This window comes from Pogona vitticeps, chromosome 3, assembly GCF_051106095.1.
Source record: "Pogona vitticeps strain Pit_001003342236 chromosome 3, PviZW2.1, whole genome shotgun sequence".
Taxonomy (NCBI): domain Eukaryota; kingdom Metazoa; phylum Chordata; class Lepidosauria; order Squamata; family Agamidae; genus Pogona; species Pogona vitticeps.
In genome coordinates, this window is record NC_135785.1 from 214,730,647 (window position 1) to 214,751,004 (window position 20,358).

Here is a 20,358-nt window from a genome sequence, read left to right on the forward strand (position 1 = left end):
CTTTAAAGCAAGCCTTTCTTTTGACTGTTACTGTGACCTTCCATTGTTCTCCAAACAATGACTGTGACCAATCTTCCTTCCTAGTCCACAAAGCTTCAACAATGTAGCTACTTTGGAATAAGCCTGTTCCATGCATGCTCAGTTCATGAGAAAGTTACTCTTTTGAAAGGCCTTTTTTTTTAGATCAATGTTTCTTCCCCTGCAGCCTGGATTCCTTCCAAATTAAAGACAAAAGGTGTGGGCCTCATCAATCTCTTTCAAGATAAGCAAGATTGGTGTTTTCAATTTATCTGATCTGTTTTAAATCTGGGGACATTTAAGGTCATTTGTTTCTGCATGGAGGGGAGCCAATTTTACTTTTACGAATTCATCTCAAAAACCCTTTGCTCAAACACCCCCTAATTTAGTACAGAGCAAAAGCCGACTGTCTCCTACATCTGTGCTGAATTTGGTGCTGATTTCACAGTTATAGATTTCTGTTTGGATTGCTCCTATATTTAGAATTGTAGAATGTTGATTTGCTCTTGTTGTACTAAAATATTTTAAAAAAAACATAAAACAGAATTTCCACAGCTGCAGCTTCCAAAGTATACCTGCTAGAATACTATCTTAGAAAGCTATTAAAGGCACAGTAGCTTTGTCCCCTTCAGGTAGTTATTGCGCTTGTGATATGGTGAGAAACTAAATCTGTTCATCAACAGGTTAGAGTCCTTAAGAGTAAGTCCCATTGAAGTCATTAGCAATTACCTTTAAGTAAATGTACACATGATAGAGCTATAAATGCATTCTCATCCATGGTATTGAAATGGCCTCAATGCAATTTGTATATATATGTTATTACTGTGCCAAAATGTAGCACATGGAAGTGATGAGAAAGTTACTTTAATGGTTTTTTTTATCATTTCTCACTTGAATTATGAACCTGCGAAGGCATATCAGAGGTGCACATAAAGAAACCCCCAAAAGCTCCAACACCATCCCAAGTTGTTGCTTACTCTTTCTCACAACTTGACGCTTTGGAAATTGAGTTCTATTCTCTTAGAAACCAAATAAATTGAAACAACCCGGTGGCACAATGGAAATGGCAATATTTTCTGCATGTTATTGCTTTCCTCTCAGGGGATTTTGTGAAATGCCTTGTCAAAGCACACACAAATCCTGCAATACTAGAGTGCATCTCAGAAAAAAAAATACTCCATATTCATGTGGCAACAGTGTTGGATAAATGAGCATCCATCATTTGTTTTCTTTCCACATTTGAGACAATGCTTCATCCCTCCTCAGAATAACAGATCTGCTGGAGGGGAAGGGAATCCACCTGTAACTAACAGTCTGGCCTCTGCATTAAAGCTGCCAGAGTCTGAAAGCTGACTGTGACCATTCTGAGCTGCATTGTCTGGAACAAAGTGTTGAAAAGGGAAGGTCTACAATGCATGTAATGGGGTAATCTGCATGACTATGTCATGCCTGATCCTTTGAGCTGGCCCTGCCATTAGGCAAAATAAAACAGGTGCAGCAGACTTGAAATACCACTCAGTAGCAAATGGGTACAGTAGTGATTTGACCAATTGTTAGATAAGAGGAGAAGTACTTGTGGCTTCTGCTGAAATGTACTGCCAAGTAAGAGGAGCCATGCTGACTTCAGTTGCCAAACTATGTGGAGCATCCTTGAATATTGTGTTCTTTGACTTATGTTTTGGGAAATAAGTGCTGCTTTGCTTCAGTCAGCAAAATGTCTGAAGCCAACACCACTGTGCATGCATGACTGTTGTGCTCTGCACACATGGTATGTGAAAATTGCAAAGCCAAGCCAACCTTGCTTTCCTTTTCACACACAATATACAGGTGTGCATACATTGCAGTATGTGATATCCACGTGTCAGTTACTATCTGCTTTGCACACTAGTGCCTTTTTGTGAAGCTGTGCTTCATGCCAAGGGACAAGGTCACTCTGCTCGTAACAGCAGATCAGAAGCCATTGGATTTAAGTTAACGTTTCAGGTGTTTTTACTCCTCATTCAAAATACGACCGTGGCTAATTTGTCCCTCAGTTTATCGCTCAGTCTCTCGCCTGAAGAGAAATGTTCGTTTTGTTTGTTTGAACATAAACATACAAGCCGCTCCTATGCATAGTTACACGGAGGTTAGCCCGCTCGACTATTTGTTAGCCAACTTGGGTTGCACCTCAGCAGCTCTATAAAGCCCCGCAAGACGACGAAACTCCTGACAGGAACGAACGCGGCGTGAGGAGAAAAAGACGCGAGCTCGCGCCTCGGTTTTTTTTTTTTTTTAACCTTTCTCTCCGCTCACGAGGATTGCGGAGGCGGGAAGGAGGCTGGAAAGGGCAAGGCCTCAGTGCAGTTTTTAGCGGTCATGCACGTTCCTTTGCCTTTCGGGTGCCTGTCACTCCCTCCTATCCTTCCTTTCTCTTCCTTTTTTCCCCTGCCTCCACACAGTACCTTCTCCCATCGGACATAGAGAAGTGGCCAACGCGGGCGAGGGTGGAGAAGGAACGGGAAGCGACTCTAAGGAGGAGCGGGTATTGAGGCGCCGAGACAGCGGACGGTTGCGGCATTTGGTGCAGAACAAGCAGCTGCGGCGTTCGCGGAGGAGCAGGCTAGCCCTTTCTACCGCGGCTGCTGAGTCCTCCCTGCCCGCCCTGCAGCCAAGCGCCAGCTCGTGGTGGTGGTGGTGGGCTGTTTCCATTGTGTTTGACGTCCGCGGCAGCGGTAACATCGCGCCTCGCAGAGAGCTACTCCACGCCCTGTCCTTTGGAAAGGAGCGGGGTTGGGCTGGGGGGGGGGAGACGTTGTTCCCGACAGCAGCAGCGACTGCTCCAACAGGGAGCCTTTTATCAGTAATGCAGACACTGCCCAGCTCCCCCACCTGCAATATGCTTTTCAGCTACCAAAAGAGGTGCGTCTTAAGCAAAAACTGGCGCGGGGTGTGTGTGTGTGTGGCGGTGGCGATGCCGGGGCTAGAGAGGGAGGAGAGCACTCTTCCGTTAGAGGAAACGTCCTGAAAGGGTTAAATAGGTTTAGTCCACAGGCTGCACACAAAGCTGGGAGTGCGAAGGAGACTTTTCCTGGGTGGACTGGTTTGGAAAATAAACTCCTTTTCACCGAACACTACGCCAAAAATCAAGACCGAATTTTCAGGTTACATTACCACGAGATCGCATTCCGTTTACGTCCCAGAAGCAGGAAAGCCCTGCCTGCACCTCCTAAGCCAAGCTCTGCAGTAAAAGAAGCGCAGAAACCAGCCGCCTGCAAAGTTGCTTTCCCAAACCCTACCCAGTCTATTAGAACGCAGGGAGATAGACAGCTTCCCCGCTTTCTTTCCTGTGCCATGCCATGCAGTGTGAAATACACGCCTTAAAACGAGACAAGAGTCTTTGAACCCACGCTCGGGATGCTTTTCAACTTCTTCCTTAACATCGGTCACATTCCCACCCCACCCCCGCTCCTCATGTGCTAACTTTCCAGACAATAAAGAGACCGTCAGTGGACCTGCAAAGAAACTTGTTGGACTTGTATTCAGAATTCATCATCTGGTCACACTTCAATTGACTAAAAGTAAATAGATCCACCAAACAGATAAACTCTTACCTGTTTGTTTCAAACCCGAGATATCTGTGCCCCATACAACGTTGTCTTCTCTCCCCACCTCCAACCTTAAAAACAAACAAACAAACAAAAAACCCCAAACCTGACACTTGTAGGCATGTAAAAATCTGGAGTTGCTTTTTTTTAAAAAAACTTGCTGCACTTACCCTCTCAGATAAGGAGGATGTCAGAAAACTAGCAGCTCCATGATTCAGACAGTCCTTGCAACTTTCCTTGGCTCGTGCACACACAGAGAAAAGAGAGACCTTCTTTTGAGTTCAAGCAGACAAGCTATTCAAGAGACTTTTCACTCTACAAGAGGGATGAAACTGGATTTCTTCCCAATATCAGGACCTCGGAAAATCAAATCCTTCTTCAGAAGAGAATTCTTTCAGACCCGTTATCTGTATTACCATTAATGCGCAGAGCAGAAAGCATTGCATACAAATAGATCCAAGTATGTGCTTCTATTGGTAGCTGTGGCAGGCCCCTGGGTCCTACTGCTCCATCGCAGGGAAACTACAAAGCCGCAATTTGCAAGCGGCTTTGGAGGAGGCATGAATGGGAGAGGGTGGGGGCGACTCTCCTTGAATTGATTCGGTACCTCTGCTGTTGTGATACGTGTTGCTGATGTTTAACAGATAAAACCCACATTCAGCAGATGCTATAGACAGCAGAACATCCTTCTGCTTTTATACAGCAGTTATATTGGATTGTGAAGAGAAAGCTGTGGGATATTAAAAGCAAGTTTGTGAGAGATGCTCAAATGAGCACCAGAGGTCTGTCAGCAAGATCTTTCCCTTCAGATTGGCTCCTTGCTCCTGAACACATTTCTTTGCAAGTGGGGTGATCTAATAATTCCAAGATGAGTTCAGTTTAAACAAAGCTTGTGAAGAAGTCTACCTGCCAACAAGAGGCTATTAAGCATTGAAATATGGTTTGCACCACTTCAGGTTTGCAATCTCTGATCCCTGGCAAAACAGAAAGAGCTGATTGGTTTTAGTTTTGTCACCTTGTTAGAGAAATTGCTTTTACCTGACAGGCACGTTTTTTACACCAACCTTTTGTATCCGAAAAAGGTCAGCAAGTACAGAAATAATCAGCAACACTCCCACTTTGTCCTCAGTAGCACAGCTCAAGTGCTTTCATACAACATGGGCTGTCATGAGAGGATGGGGTTGCTGCCAGAGCATAATGCTAGAGGGCTGCTACTTCTACAGTACTGCTGCTACTGCTCCACTGAGGCCAAGGGCAGGACCTTCCATTTTGCTAAGAACCATAGCACTGTGAAAGAATCCATATCTTGACTTTACATGTTCCAATGCTGTTTAGTTTACCAGGGACTCCATTCGTTCCCACCCCTCTCCTCATGCATTTCAAACACCAACTCTATTTTTTTCACTTTTTGGTGGTGGTTGTGGGTTTTCTGGGCTGTTTGGCTGTGTTCTTAAGACTTTTCTTCCTAATGTTTCGCCAGTCTCTGTGGCCGGTATCTTCAGAGGACAGAAGTCAGAACTCTCTCTGTGCTCTCTCTCTCTCTTTTTTTCTTCAAAAAATCAACCCATTTCCAAATGAATAAATCATAACTCAATATACTGGTTAGGTCTTCATTACAACTTTTTTCTTATATTTTATTTCTAATATGAGGAAAAGGACAAAATAAAGTAGAGAGCCTCCTTAGATCGGATCATTAAACTAATGTTTCTCTTGGATTAATAATGAAGAGATCACTGCCCAATTGTACTTAACAGTATAACTTTGTTTCACTCTGTTTAAACATTCCAGTTTTAAAAGAAACACAAAACTGGCTGCATGTTTCATTTCTAAGCAAGCAACCTGAAATAAACCTGTAATTGAAGTAATCCAGTGGATACTCCAATGTGATGGATTAAATAATCCAGAATTTAAGTAACCATCAAATGACATATGGGACTTGGGCAGTAAGACAATGTTTTTAAACACCCTGTTCTGCCATTGAGAAGTATTACTATTTGCAGTGGTAGCTCATCCATTAGGGCAAGTGGGGATCAGTCCCACCTCAGCGCAATCCTCATTTCATCATCATGCTCTTGTTGTCGTCTTAGCAGAAGAAGAGGGCTTGGTAATCAATGTTCCTATGCTCGCCTGCCTGTGAATGTGTGAGAGATTATGCCTCTGTGTCTATGACTTGTGTCCCTGCCTCTGCCCATCATTGGTTGAGGTGACTTGTGTCCCATCAGTTACAATGGTGACGTCTGTCTCATCAGTAGAGCTGCAGAGAGGGGAACACAGAGCAGTACAACTCCTGTGCTGTTGGCATGAGGAGAGAGCAAGGCTTTCACGTTTTACTATTCTGTGTTACATATTGCCATATAGAAGGTCATAGAATGAGGGAAACAGTAGACACCACCCTGTTTTATGGTTCTGCTAGTGCAGTGGGACTGATGTCACTAGCAGCAGCTTGATACTAAATAAAGAATCCTTGACTCAGTTTAAAATTGTGTGTGACTTTTAGAGTCTGATGGCACACAATTCACATGCAACCAAAAATCAAAGCAGGAACTCTTTAATTAGCAGCAATTTGCCACTTGCTGTGACATGATTCTCAACATTTTGGCAGAACTATAAAACAGGATACTGGACGCTAAGACTAAATTCTAAGATTTATTATGAGTGTAAGTATGTCTGTTTTTAACCAGAATACTAGATACTGTAGTTATGAATAATAGGGAAAAACAGTTATAAAAATATATATTTTGGAAACATGGCTACAGAGTCTTTTTGGCAGTGTTGAAATACCATGGGGTAGCCAAGATATTTCCATACTTCAGAATTTTCTGCTATGATTCTGGATTTTGGACACATCTCTTTCTGTTTTTTTCACTCCTTTTTTCCTTTTCTGTTATTCTCCCCTATTGCTATTAACTGTGACCACTTGAGATACAACACTTCAGAAGGCTCGTTTCGCAGCTGCTTTTGTGGCTGCGGGAGCTTTTTGCCTGCCAGCTTGGGTGAGGCATGTGCAGGAAGGCACACAAAGTTGTGTGATGGGGGCTAAGGCAAGCCCTTAAAAGCCTGATTGCCCCCACTATCTTAACTTTTCATTTGAGCGTGGTAGGTAGTGGCAGAAGTCATGAGTTTGAAGGTGAGCTCAAGTGGGCATCCATAGGGGTGTGAGCCATCCCACCTCACAGCATTGAATGCCTGCTGGTTTTGGCACTGGGATGGGGAAGAGGTGGGTGTCCCTTGGGGTCTGTATCGTCTTGAGTCTGGACGCTCATTCGGGCTGTGTCCTTGGAGGGCTTCCAGGTTTTACCACAACTGAGCAAGTTAAGGCCTGTGTCTGGGGCAAGGCTGGCCCCAAGCACACAGTGTGACTCTGCCCTACTTTAGGCCCCCTTTTGAAAGGGGATGTTGTGTTATTGTGTTAATGTTCAATAAAGTGTGGCCCATGTTTACCCCACCTCCTGTGTTGTGCCTCATCACTCCGGGCTGGGTGGGCAAATAAGGGATGGGCTGCAGTCATATACCTATCTAGTTGAAAATAAGCCTCACTGAACTCAGGTTGACTTATTTCTGAGCAGATATGTATGAGATTTTGCTGTAAAACAGCCTATGAGTTCATTGCTCAGCTCAGAGTCATGCTTTCCACAGAAATCTCAATCATTTGCCACAGTAAGCAAACTGTGAAGGGGAGATATGTATATGGAATTATTGGATATGGATGGAGGAAACTGAGAGCAATCATGGCTAAGGATGTGAAGATCTGTCAGTTGTGTCATTGTGTCAATCTCATCAACAGTCTTAGTCTGTCCTGTTTCTATAAGGGGTTGGATTTTTGTTTCCTGCATATAAATGTCTGTGCATTTTAGCATATTTTTCCCCCAAATATACACACTTCGTATTCTTTTCTGAAGGGCATTTACACATTTTTTCCTAATTTGCTAATGTATATTTTTGAACAATATATCTTTTTAGTTGTGTGCACATTTCTGAAATATATGACTGGCTTGTGCACGTTTTCATTCACACAACAAACCTTGAAGAATATGGTTTCCTAAGGCAAGATGCAGTCTATTCTTTTACCAGTCTTGAGGTAGGCGAATGAATATTTCCGTATGAAAATATGAACCCAACATATTTCTTTCCCTCCATAATGGATCACCATCATGTTTCTGCTGCATGTCCTCAAGTGCCATACATTTATATTTACCATAGGAATCTACCACAGAAAACTAGTAGAACACAGATGTACCAGGACAGTCCACATAGTAGGAAAACCTCTCTAATTTTAGTCTTCAGCTTGTAGTTTCTATAGTTTCCATATCCTCTGTGGAATAGAGAAAAGAGTAATAAAATTTAGACCTGTCAGAGTCATGACATTGAATCATTATACAGCATATAGTCTACATTTTGCTACTTTCATGGTGGTTGTTGGTTCCCCTGTTTTTTTCTAGCCTTCCAGAGATAACAAATGCAGAAGAATTATGAAGTGTCTGGCAGGCCACAGTAAATAGTTGGTGTCAGGTGTGGAGGCCTTATATATGATTTTTCTGAAAAGATTATTTATGGACTAGAATGGACAGAGTATTACCTTACAAGTTAATAAGTAATTTGTAACATAATTTAAATGTCTTCAAATGACTTAAAAAGCACAAAAATACAAAAGTCTGGGATAAGCAATCACTACATGAAGAAAAGACCATGTCCTTGAGATGGTCTGGGGCACCACCACAAGAAATGTTAACACAGTTTCAGCCCATGATGTCAGCTGAGATTGACAGGGTCCTTGATTGCTACAGGGCCACTAACTCCTCACTAGATCCTTGCCCAGCCTGGCCAGTAACAAATGAGTGGGTGGAGGCTATTATTAATGGGTCTCTCCTTAAGGACAGGGCTTCCCTCGCCCTCAAGAAGATACTCATTAAGCCAATCTGAAAAAAAAAAAATTGGTGGCTGATGATATCAAGAACTATCGGGCACTCACCAATATTCCCTTTATTGGCAAGCTGATGGAGTGGTGGCCAATCAGCTTCAAGCTGTCCTGGAGGAGACCAATGTCCTAGATTCATTCCAGTCTGGGTTCAAGCTGCATCATGGCACAGAAACGGCAATGGTTGCCCTGCAAGATGACCTCTTGAGGGAAGCTGACAGGGACAAAACATCCTTTTTGGTCCTCCTTGACTTTTCAGGTGCCTTTGATACTGTCGACCATGGTATCCTCCTGGGAAGGCTCTCATGGTTGGGGATCGGTGGTCAGGACTTGGCCTGGCTCTGATCCTTCCTGGAGGACTGTCCTCAGAGAGTACAGCTTGGGGAGATGTTGTTCGTTCAGTGGACTCTCAGTTGTGGAGTCCTCCAGAGGTCAATTATCTGCCCAATGCTATTTAATATCTATATGAGAGCCCGGGGATGGGGTGGGGGTGTCATCAGGAGTTTTGGAGCTTTGTGTCACCAGTATGTGGATGACACTCAGATCTATTTCTCCTTCCATCCTTCTGCAGTGGATGCTGTCCTGTCCCTTTAGTGCCGCCTGGATGCGGTGCTGGAATGGATAAGGGGTAACAAGCTGAGGCTGAACCCAGACAAGATGAAAATCCTACTGGTGGAGGCCCCTAGTGTCTGTGATTTGGGTGCCTCCCTATCTTTCACAGGGGGCACTCTTTCCATGAGGGATGACATTTGTAACTTGGGTGTGCTTTTGGACCCATTGCTATCAATGACATCACAGGTAGTGTCTGTGGTCCGATCCGCTTATTTCCATCTAAAGTGGACTGCCCAGTTGCATTCCTATCTTGACACCGGGTCCTTCATCACACTGGTTCATGCACTGGTAGTCTCAAGATCAGACTACTGTAATGCCCTCTATGTGGGTCTGCCCTTCGGTCTGCCAGGGAGATTGGAATGGGTCCAGAACACGGTGACCAGACTACTGAGTGGGATTAGGAAATACCAATATATATCCCCACCCTGGCTGCCTTACATTGGCTACCTGTTTGCTTCCGTATCAGTTTCAAGGTGAGGGGCAATAAGTAAGTAAGTAAGTAAGTAAGTAAGTAAGTAAGTAAATAAATAAATAAATAAATAAATAAATAAATAAATAAATAAATAAATAAATAAATAGACTTAATATTTGTAGGAGAAAAGAATTTAGGAGTTTGAAGGCTGTTTATTTTTTGTCACAGTAAATATTTAAGAAGACTATCTTTATCTCCAAGATTTGACTTTTCCTTTTTCGACTATTGTACTTCTGAGAAGATTAGTAGCAGTGGACAAAATTATATTTTTTAAATGAAAATATAACGTTTTTACTGGTTAACTTTAGTTCTATTGAAAAAAACTATGTATGTTTAATTTTATTTCTAACTAATAATATATTAAATTTAATATTCTTCTTTTTAGTCAACAGCACTGTGACTCAGTGTGCAACAGATAACACCTACAGAGATTTCTTAACTTGGGGCAGTTTATCTCTAAAAGTTATGCCTTCTGTGTAACTGTGCAACAGGATTTCAGCCATAAAGTCTGTTATCATTTTTAATGAATCTGTAAAACTCTGGCAGCACTAGAGACATTAAAAACAGTAAATATTGACTGAAAGATGTGGGCTGTAGGCATGCATCAGGGAAGCTGTCATACTCACTCTTTGATCTGTAAGGATTAATAAAAGAGAAGTGGGAGGTAGGTAACTTTAAGAGACAAAGTGGGTGGGTAGTTAACCATCTGAGCAAAGATTATGGCTCTGCAGTGAAACAAAACAAAGAAGAATAAATCACTGAGTCATTCTATTAAGACAATTAAAATGCAATTGCTTGATCAATTATTACTGCATGGATAATAGCTTGATTCAGGCAGAGCAAATAAATCATTAAACAACAAACACCCGCTCATGTCCCTGAACCCTATTTAAGATTAAACACTGCTACCTTGAGGGAAAGAGCCTGTGAGACATTTTCCTTCCTTCCTATTGAAATGAATGGCAGTTCTGTAATGGTACTTGTACCATTCCAATTTATTTCACTGCTCAGGGACTTTGAATTAAAATCTTGGTATATTGGTATATAAATAGCATAAAAGTCATTGAAACACTAATCAATGGAGAAGATAACACTGATTACTTAAAACCATAATTTTGTAATTCTTAATCCTAAGAATATTAGAACTAAACTGTCTTTTTACATACAAAGTACTGTGATTAAAAAAATGATGTTAGCTATTTAGTGTTGCATTATGGCTTCAATTTGGAAAAAATCATGTACTGAGATGGCCTAAGGGCATAGCACATTTATAATATATAGGTGTGAATTTACTTCAGCTTCCATCTCTGTCAGGTGTGTGAGGAGGAACCAGAATTTGCAGGTAGGAGATGTCTAATCTTTCTATCTCATAAATTATTCCTGTCACCACCACTACTATACTTCAGTTAGCACTTGGATACAAATGTTCAGCTGATGCCAAGAACTGCAAGGATTAAAAACAGCACCAACTATGATATGCCTGCAATTCCTGCTTTTAGGCTCTAAAGAAGTCTGTGGTAGAAGCAAGGTAGAGGCACTTGAACTAACTGATTAATTTCTGCTGTCAATTAACTATTAAACCACACCATTTCAGCTTGTGGTCTCACTAGACATAGAGACCACATCAGATTAAATCTTTGTCACATGTGGCTTGAGAACTGAGTTGAAGGTACTTCACCAAATTTCAGAGGGTGCTCCCATTGTCTAGTCACAAGATCTTGGTCTGATCCAGCAAAATTTCTTTGTGGTTTAAGGGGACAAGACCAAAAAGGTATTTAGTCCAGAATCCTGTTCCTCCTAGTGAGGAGCCAGAGAGCTATGGGAAGTCTGAAAGTGGGACTTGAAGGCAGTAGAATTCTTCTAATGTTGTCCTTCTCTTCCTTCTTGTTCTTTTTTTACTGGAGGTTGGATGTCATCAGTAAATAGTAATGCTGTTTTGCATCTCAATCACTCTCCAAAGTTCTCTAAAACTTAGTATTCAGGGGTATTCTACTGTCTCTGATCCTGAAGACATCCTATATGTTGGCTACTAAATGTGAGTCAGTTTTCATAATTATCTTTTATTCTGATTTCAATGACTTTCTAATGAGATAAACTGTGTTTGAATTCAACCCACAGAGCCAACAATGCCTGTAAGCAAATTCCTGCTGTCATATGAAGTATATACAGTTGTAATAAAAAGTACTCAACCCCAATTGCAAATCAGGTTTATTGTCAAAATGTACAGATTTGTTTGCAATGAACAAATCAAACAAAAACAATTGAAATAGCTCAACACAATGAATGGTTCAGGTGGTTTCCCCAAATTCAAATGAAAATGCAACTTTTAATGAATTCTGTAATCTCAAAATTATTCAACCCCTTTATGGCAAGCATCTTTAGTACTTATTAGAACACCCTTTTGCTGTTATGACTTGCTGCAAATGAGATGCATAGCCAGACACCAACTTCTGAGCAGTGTTCCTGAGCAATGGTCTCCAGTTCAGTAATATTCTTGGCTTTGCATGCTGCAACTGCCTTCTTCAAATCCCACCAGAGATTTTCTATGGGGTTCAAGTTAGGTGACTGTGATGGCCACTGTAGAATCTTCCAAGGCATCTTCTGCTACTAGGGCTTGGTGGAATTTGAGGTATTCTTGGGATCATTGTCCTCTTGGACAGTCCAATGATGCCCAAACTTCAGCTTCCTCACAGACAGCATGATGTTTTCTCCAAGATTTCCTGATACTTCAATAAATTCATCTTGCCTTCCACACATTGCAGGTTTCCAGTGCCAGAGAATGCAAAGCAGCCCTAGAGCATCATTGAGCTACATCTCCAGCACATAACCATAGGGCACAATTACCTCACTTTAGCAGCTGCACTGGCCCTAAGACCAGTTTCAGCCTCTGCTGGAATCATTCTTGTTTTTTAATATTTTGTGCTTTGTGTTTGACCTTGAACTACCTCTGATCTTGCCTTATGGTTGCTATTGTCCAGTCTCTGTTCGGACCCTAGTGGCTTAGATTTTGGGCTGTCTGGATATTGTCCTTGGACCCACCTGTCACCTGGTAGAGAGGAAGTATTCTTCTTTTGACCTCTGCTTAAGAAAGAAAAAATTATTGGGTTGATACTAACCTAGCAACATGTCAATATTTAACAGCAGAACAGAATATCAGCTCTGTATCAATGAAAATATATCAATTCAGATGCTTTCCTGTCTGATAATGGCTGATAATAAATTTTGAATATGTGATCTTTGCCCCCAAGTGGTATGTCTCCACAGTTGTTTACATATCTTTTTAGCAAGAGCACTTCTGGCACCAGAGGCATGTATGTCTGAATTTGCATGAAGCTGCCACTGCTCTACATCTTTTCTCCTATCTTTCCAGATTAGTAGCTTGTCAGAACAGAACAGTGTGATGTCATCACATTGTTTCAGATCACTGATTGTTGAATGCAGGAGGCACAGCATTCAACAATCGGAGGAAATCCCATCTCATCATGTCATGAACCTGTTACTAGGAAGAGAAAGAAAGACAAACATTGGTGGACTTCTTGTATCTTATTAAAAAGCATTATTTAGTCTGTTCTTTAAGGGGTCAAGAAAAAGGTTAATGAAAACGGAAGAAACAATCCTACAGCATTCTTCTTCCTATTTAAATAAATTATAATTTATATTCCACAATATAGGGATGTGCCACAAACACTTAGAGACACATAAAGATGTGAGTAAAATATGAGATTACTTTATATGGCCCGGAAATAATTTAGATTTTTTTCACTACATTGACTATTATTTACTTCTTTTGAAGTGCAGCAAATAAAAATTGCAAAAAGAAAGAATGTATCCAGGCCAAAATTCAAAACTATTATAATAAGTCTAAACACTGTTAAATATTGTTTAGATTATTAAACACACATCTCTAATTTTCTAATTTACAATACATAACTCTAGAAATGTTCCTTTTAAAAAACATGGTTTCATGAGATACTGAAGCAAAAAGCAGCTATTTTTCTCTCTGTTTTGTCAGAATTCACTCGTTCTGTCAGTGCTTTATTAGAGGGCATTGCTTGTATAGCTTTTAGAGCTACAAAGTTATCAGTGATTTGTTTCTCATAAAAGAAAGGAAGATGGAGAAAATGGGCGCACAAATCTGTGTTGAGCTGGCATTAAAATGCTGGCAAGAATACAATAGAAGTCTCAATCTATACATGCTATCAGTTCTGGATGATATGCAGCAGGGTACTCTTATGGGAATTAATTAATGAACTTTCTTCATCAACTGACAATTATTTTTTGAGGAGACTTCAAGAATCATTGAGGTATAGATATGAAAGGCAACTATAAAATAAATGCTATTTTTAGCAATGGCCAATGGTAAGAACTGAAGTTATCACAATGCATGCCAACATTTGAAGATGCATTTTGCTAAGTAAAATAAATAATGTTCACTACAGATAGTAGTAAATATCCTATTTTTTCTTTATAAATGTAGATTTTAACTTTATAAGATGAGAAACAAGACTCAAAATTAATATGATCAACCAAGTTAATAAAGCAATTAATAAACTTCAAAGTGGCATGGATAACAAAAATTAATTATGGATGAGTTTGAGAAAATATCTAGTTAAATTATTTTTGAAAAAAAGGGAGAGAGAATGGAAAATATTATTACATTAAAGCAGCATGAATTACCTAAGCATCTTGCTTCTGTTTAATTTTTAAATATTACCCTTTGGCTGTTGATTTTTAAAGAATGTTGTGAAATTGCTGTAAGGAGGAAAGAATTTTCTTCCTGTATACAATAAGGATTTTTGTCCCTTCAAAAAAAATTGCCTGTATACATGCACACTTTTGATTTCTCTGGGGAATCATACACATCATTGGATAATTTGATTTTTCTTGATAATTTCCTGTTAGGCATGTAGACATGAGCCTGAACACATGGATTTGAAGAGAAGGGTGTGAGGTGGAGCGTAGAATGCCAGATACCTGACATGATCGCTGTTTCCTTGATTCCTCTGAAAGTCCCCCAGCAGCTGCTTCTTAGGAGGGCTGGGAAATGTGTTGAAATGTGCAACAACTGCTCTTCCGAGCCCTGGTTTTCTGCAAATTATCCTGAGGTATGTCAGAAATAATTTACAATACTTAAAGAAATAAGAATTGGCTATTTTCAAATACTATGGGCAGGCATTTAGGCTGCATTTATGCTATCCTGGCATTATTTGACAGAAATCTGACCTTCTTCTTAAACAAATGAAATTTAGAAGATGAGTATTTCCTCATAAGGAGACCTTTGCCTGAATGATGATTTTAGACTCTTGTTTATCTGAAGAAAGATTATGCCATTGTAGCTAGACACTACTTTTTAGGGTGTATTGCCTTTGATGGTGTTGGGAAAGTATGAGGGCAAGAGGAGAAGGGGACGACAGAGGACGAGATGGTTGGACAGTGTCATTCAAGCTACCAACATAAATTTGACCAAACTCCAGGAGCTGCTCTGGTCCATGGGGTCATGAAGAGTCGGACACGACTTAACAACTAAACAACAACAAACAGCTATCGCCTCTAAATTCTGAGATATCAAGTAGCCATTATAAGTAGTAGTGAGTGAGTGATAAAATAAGCATAATAATAACCTAGCATCACAGACTGCTACATAATAACCACATCTGTGTCTCTAATATGTAAAATGCACACTCTGGACATAAACTACAGCATTTAAACCTAAAAAGAGCTACACATTACATCTAGCTAGATGATCCACACATCTAGAAATGGCCTCATCTATGTAGGGGAGACTTTGTTGTGGACTTTTTATTGTTTAGGTGGTCTTTGCTGTAATACTGGTAAATGAAGCTCAGTGATTGAAGAGGAATATAAAGGAATCAATAAGAATTTGGGGAAGAGTGTGGATAATGACAAAAATAACAGGCACAGGATGATGGATCTAATGCAGTCAATATACCTTACACCTGCATAAAGCAATGTAAGAAGACAGTGAAATATCAGGAAATATTTCTCAACAGCCGTGTCTATCGGTCTATGCAATAGTCTCTCAAGGGAAAATAGAGAGGGAGACTCCATCACTTGAATTATTTATAACAAAAAATAGAAAAGGACATTTACAAAAGATAGGTTTAGAAACAATATTAACTTTGCAGGGAGTGCACATAACTGATCCAATATACTTTCCCCATATGCAATATTGATTATGTTAAATCCACTGTGGATTACATCAGTTTTTCTCAAAGTAACGTTATTTTTTCCTTACATTAAATGTCTTAAATGCACTAGAATTTGTTTTTCTCTGAAAAATAATGTATTTTATAGAACCATTGGTTTACTTGATGTGTACCTCTGTGTGCATGGGGTGGAGTCTTACATTTTAAAAAAAATCTCTGAAGTTTCTTTGAGGTTATTTCCTAGATGGTTTGTGGGTATGTAAGTTTCATATGAGTAATATTTGCACTACTGAATGGACAGATGTTATTGTGCATTTAATAGCTTGCAGAAACTATATGTGGGAGAATCTTTGTGTGCATCTCATTCATACTGTTTTCCAAAATGGCAATTTACGCTGTCAAGGAATTGAAGTGTGAGTGGGGATGAAGGAGACCGAATACAAATGACATAATGCCAGCCTTGAATTATGTGGTATTTTTTCATCTCCTTTATTCTGCCGTGCCCCATCTTCATTCTTGCCTATTTTGCCAGGATGCCATGGATGCTACCTTTTCATAAACTGATGTAAAAAAATCAGAATAAAATAAGCATCATGCACCACAGGTATCCTTTTGAGTTTGAGGAGAAAAGATGAATTCCGCTTGAAAGAGTGGCCCCAGGTTCTGTTGAGGTATTCCTTTTCCATCATGGATTCAAGAAGATACCTGTAGGGTAAACTTGATGTAATTATAGATGTTTGTGTCTTACATTTGTGAAATGTTCATAGGTAGGGATGTGACTCTCATTGTCTCTTGAGAGAAACTGAGAATTAAAAATTGTCTTTTCATAGCAAGATTTCTCTGTACAAGATCTTTTTTCCTGGTCATCTTGTGGAATTTTTTTCTTCTCAAAGTTTGGTGTAAGAAGTACAAAGTTGTGCAGGAATATTAGAATTTATGCACAGAACGCATATTTCTTATGTTGGATTCACCTGAAAAGGCATTAAGCTGTACAGAATTTTCTGCAGAGAACCAAGAGGGGAAAACATAAAAGAAAAATGAGAGTGGGATGTTGGTTCTCTTGGAAACCAATCTCTCTGATGCAGGAAAGTCTTGAGAGTAGTATCAGCATGGAGCAAGATATTCCCTTCCTACTGGGAAAAAGCCTGTTCAGAGTTGCAGCTAAGCATTTAATCCAAGAATGGTGTTCTTTTTCTCCCCGCTCCCATTATTTTTCAGCTTTGAACATTCCTGTTGTATTATAGGCACCAAGTCCTCTTTATTGGTGATGTTTGATTTTTAACTCTTTTGAGAAAGGAATTAAGATATGCAAACATCCAGATTCCCTCAAGTATCCTGATAACTCCCTCAATAACTCCCTTTTGGCTACATAAGTGTTGAAGGTCACTTCCTGAATTTGCTCTTGAAGTAAGTGAGTAAAAGACATTTGAAGTCACCACAAAATGTAAGTCCTATTCATTCCAGCAAGAATTAAATGCCTTCCAATATTAATTTTTTTTAGTTAAATCAACAGTTGCTTAAATAGTTTGTAAATTAAACTAATAGGTTTCTTTATAAAGATATCTGTTCACTGTTATTAGTATAATTTTCTCACACAGTTTCAAAGTTGCTCTTTGTAAATTTCATATGAATATAATCAATACAGGGAAGATATCAATTAAATGTTTAACACTGTGTCTGTTACATAGTAGTAGCTACATGTGGGTGGTATTGATCACTACTGAACACCACACTTCAAACTAATTGATATACAAATTAAGCCAACATGTATCCACTCAGTATTTCAGGCCCATTGTGGATTATCTGGACATAATTTTCCTAGTTAGAATTTTTTATTTTTTCTAACCTGGGAAAGACTTCCAACGTTGTGATATTGTGTTGATACCAAAATATGACAAAGTACATACAAGTTTAATAGAATATTGGTTTTAGATTCATCACAGAATTGATGTCCTCAAAGTTATGTAACAACCCATCACATATCATAATGCCGTTCCATATTTAAGCAGCTGAATATTATAAACAGTTTATAAAGAATTAATACATGAATATTAGAATGACTCAATAATAGATTTTTACAGACTCCAACAGGTTGTTCCTGCTATGATTTATAACATCTAGTACTGATGTGCTTACAATTGCCTATAACTCAGTAACACACAATGGATCTGGCTGTTACATGCTTATAACAGCTATTAATCTTCTATTGGCCCTTCATAAACTATTTAAAAGCAGAATATAAATAGCACCCTACGTGTTCTTCTCCATCATTAGTCACTGATATAAGCTGTTTCAGACTGAACATTTCTTTCTTTATTCATATCAGAGTGTTGCACAATTCACAATCATGGACACACATGAAATATAGCCAATATTAAAAAAACAATTAAAATGTCAAGACAATCAGACTAGCGGTTGGAGCTTGAGATGTGTGTAGAAACTTTACCTTAATTTCACTCATCATGCAGGGTTTAGAGTTGGTGAAGTTCTAAAGCGATGCCTCTGGAAGTGAAGGATCTGCTGACTACACGCCTTTTCTTAGGGGATATTTGAATATTTTCCCACTATTTAGGATGCTCTTTCTATATCCCCCAACTGAACACTGAAACTTCTTAATCTGACTGGTACATATTCCTAATATTGCATTTTAAACATTAAATCCATTAATCCAAATAAATATTTTATACCATTCCATTTTGGGTTAAAAGCTGAAACTCATATGGACAAACAGGTCAAAATCCCCAATTTGAATAGTCCATACTCTTCAGTATCAGTATGAATGTCCATTTAGTTTGGAACTAATGTAGATACTACTGAACTAAATGGACATTCATACTAATATTAAAGGAGCCTTGTGGCACAGTGGTTAAATTGCCATACTGAAGTCAAAACTCTGCTCATGACCAGTTTGATCACAATGGGTTCAGGTAGCTGGCTCAAGGCTGACTCAGCCTCCCATCCTTCTTAGATCAGTAAATTGAATACCCAGTTTGGTGTGGGAGGGCCAATGTGTAGCCTGCATAATTAAACCGTAAGCTACCCAGAGAGTGCTTTAAGCACAGTGAGGTTGGATATAAGCAGCACACTTTTTGGAATTCTCTCTCTCTCAATGTGTGTTTGTATGTGTGATGGGAGAGTGAAGAGACAAACTGATTGGCCCATTCAGATGGTTCAGTGGTAGGTTCAAAGTGAATCAATGTGTGGTTAGGAGGCATGATCTGGAAAATGTTGATTAGGATCCTTATCAATTTTGTCTAATTTTGATAATCATTCCACAATAGTATATTTCTTATATTTCTATTCCACTAAAATACAGTGGTGCCTCGCTTAACGTTTGCTTCGTTTAACGTTTTTTTCGCTTAACGTTTATTTTTTCAGAGGCAGATTGTGCTTCGTATAACGTTTTTCCCTATGGGCGATTTTCGCATAGCGTTTTTGGGACCATGCTTCGCTTAACGTTTTTGGTTTTAGGTCCCCTGCTTCGCTTAACGTTTTTTTGTTTTCAATTTAAAAAGTGTCTTAGAAGGGTCCAAAACGGTTCTAAATGCTTGGATTCGTTAGAGGACCCCTTAAGTCATGTGCAAACCTGATTTGGCTTTGATCTGACGTTTCGTTAATTTTTTGTGAATTTTTGTTTTTTGGCCCATAGGAACCAATGGACCTGTCAAAATCTGACAGCTCCATGCTTTCCTATGGGGGAGAAAACAATTTACAAAAAATTAACGAAAGTTCAGATCAAAGCCAAATCAGGTTTGCACACAACTTAGGGGGTCCTCTAACGAACCCAAGAATTTAGAACAGTTGCTGAGTCTTCATTAATTTTTTGTGAATTTTTTCTTCCCCCATAGGAAATAATGGAGCTGTCAGATTTTGACAGCTGTCAAAAGTTGGGGGAAAAAAATTCACCATTAATTAACGAAAAGTCAGATCAAAGCCAAATTAACTTTTGCATCCGTTTTAGAGGGTGCAGAAGCTAATCCAAGCATTTAAAACCATTTTTGACCCTTTTATGACACACTTAATTTTGCAAAAATTGACTTCGCAAAGCCATTGAAACCTATTGAGTCAGCTACAATACATTCCAATGGAGGATACATTGTATCGTTTAACGATGTTTCCTATGGGTTTTTTCGCTTAAGGACGGCAATCCGTGCCTATTGGAACGGATTAACCGGTTTCCAATGCATCTCTATGGGAAATGGTGTTTCGCATAAAGTTTTTTTCGCATAAGGTTTTTTTTTGGAACCAATTAAAAACGTTATGCGAGGCACCACTGTATTATGATCAAGATTAAATCACCCTATTTAGTTAAGTACAGTATATTTATTAGCAACTAACAGCAATTTGAAGTGTTGAATCAAACTAAGCAGCAGCCATACATGTATTAAGTCATACATATCATACACACATATACCCCAGCATTTTCCAGATTGCTCCATTTCTCAGAGGAAATAAGTGAGAGTCGGTATGATGAGGGGAATACATGGTTAAAAATGAGATCTGGATTCAAACCCATGCTCAAACCACCAGGCTCAGTGGGGCAATGGTAAACCACTCCTTGAACATCTCATATCCTTTGAAAACTCTATG

The 20,358-nt window shown here is 39.5% G+C and overlaps 1 protein-coding gene and 2 long non-coding RNA genes across 5 annotated transcripts in view; 2 read left to right on the forward strand and 1 right to left on the reverse strand.

The window, feature by feature from the left end:
- ROBO1 (roundabout guidance receptor 1) overlaps positions 1-14,585 on the reverse strand; it is a 769,638-nt gene extending 755,053 nt beyond the window's left edge. For 2 of the 3 annotated variants that reach the window (XM_072994024.2, XM_078388993.1), the window contains exon 1: positions 3,773-14,585. The gene's annotated coding sequence lies outside the window, so the exon portion shown is untranslated. Of the gene's footprint in view, positions 1-2,294; positions 2,680-3,772 lie in introns of those variants that run through there. The other variant, XM_078388992.1, reaches the window with a different exon arrangement.
- LOC144587754 (uncharacterized) overlaps positions 2,747-20,358 on the forward strand; it is a 50,744-nt gene continuing 33,132 nt past the window's right edge. Inside the window, exon 1 of the long non-coding RNA XR_013542900.1 lies at positions 2,747-2,916. This is a non-coding gene — a long non-coding RNA (uncharacterized LOC144587754). The remainder of the gene's footprint in view (positions 2,917-20,358) is intronic.
- LOC144587756 (uncharacterized) lies at positions 11,552-18,547 on the forward strand. Its single transcript, XR_013542902.1, has 2 exons — positions 11,552-11,636; positions 14,504-18,547. It is a non-coding gene; the product is annotated as an uncharacterized LOC144587756 (long non-coding RNA).